The sequence below is a fragment of the Arachis hypogaea genome, chromosome 14 (genome assembly GCF_003086295.3).
Source record: "Arachis hypogaea cultivar Tifrunner chromosome 14, arahy.Tifrunner.gnm2.J5K5, whole genome shotgun sequence".
In the NCBI taxonomy this organism is placed as follows: domain Eukaryota; kingdom Viridiplantae; phylum Streptophyta; class Magnoliopsida; order Fabales; family Fabaceae; genus Arachis; species Arachis hypogaea.
The window spans coordinates 63,325,722-63,326,670 of record NC_092049.1 but is presented as its reverse complement, the minus strand read 5'-3'; the positions used below and the strand labels follow the sequence as shown (position 1 = coordinate 63,326,670).

The window sequence follows — 949 nt, the reverse complement described above, 5'->3', positions numbered from 1 at the left end:
TGGAGATGCAAGGAAGGTGCTTGGTGACTTTACTGCACCAACTTGTGACTTCTATGGAAGAAGCATCTCAATTCATGCAATTGGAGCAAACAACTTTGAGCTTAAGCCTCAATTAGTTTCTCTAATACAGCAGAATTGCAAGTTTCATGGACTTCTATTGGAATATCCTCATCAGTTCTTAGCTGAATTCTTGCAAATCTGTGACACTGTTAAGACCAATGGGGTTAATCTTGAGGTCTATAGACTTATGCTTTTCCCCTTTTCTGTAAGAGACAGAGCTAGGATATGGTTGGACTGACAAGCTAAAGAAAGCCTGAACTCATGGGAAAAGTTGGTCAATGCTTTCTTGGCTGAATTTTTTCCACCTCAAAAGTTGAGCAAGCTTAGAGTGGAAGTCCAAACCTTCAGACAGAAGGAAGGTGAATCCCTCTATGAAGCTTGGGAAAGATACAAGCGATTGATCAGAAGGTGTCCTTCTGGCATGCTTTCAGAATGGAGCATCCTATGTATATTCTTTGATGGTCTGTCTGAATTATCCAATATGTCCTTGGATCACTCTGCTGGTGGATCTCTTCATCTGAAGAAGACATCTGTAGAAGCCCAGGAACTCATTGAAACTGTTGCAAATAACCAGTTCATGTATAATTCTGAAAGAAATCCTGTGAATAATGGGATGACTCAGAAGAAAGGAGTTCTTGAGATTGATACTCTGAATGCCATATTGGCTCAGAATAAAATATTGACTCAGCAAGTCGATATGATTTCTCAGAATCTGACTGGAATGCAAGCTGCATCCGGCAGTACTAAAGAAGCTTCATCTGAAGGAGAAGCTTATGACCTTGAGAATCCTGGAATGGAAGAGGTCAATTACATGGGAGAATCCTATGGAAACACCTATAATCCTTCATGGAGGAATCATACTAATTTATCATGGAAGGATCAACAGAAG

At 40.3% G+C, this 949-nt stretch overlaps 1 non-coding gene across 1 annotated transcript; it reads right to left on the bottom strand.

Moving 5' to 3' along the window:
• Positions 1–379: 379 nt before the first annotated feature.
• Positions 380–483, bottom strand: LOC112745128 (small nucleolar RNA R71). Its single transcript, XR_003173072.1, has one exon. It is a non-coding gene; the product is annotated as a small nucleolar RNA R71 (small nucleolar RNA).
• Positions 484–949: the final 466 nt, after the last annotated feature.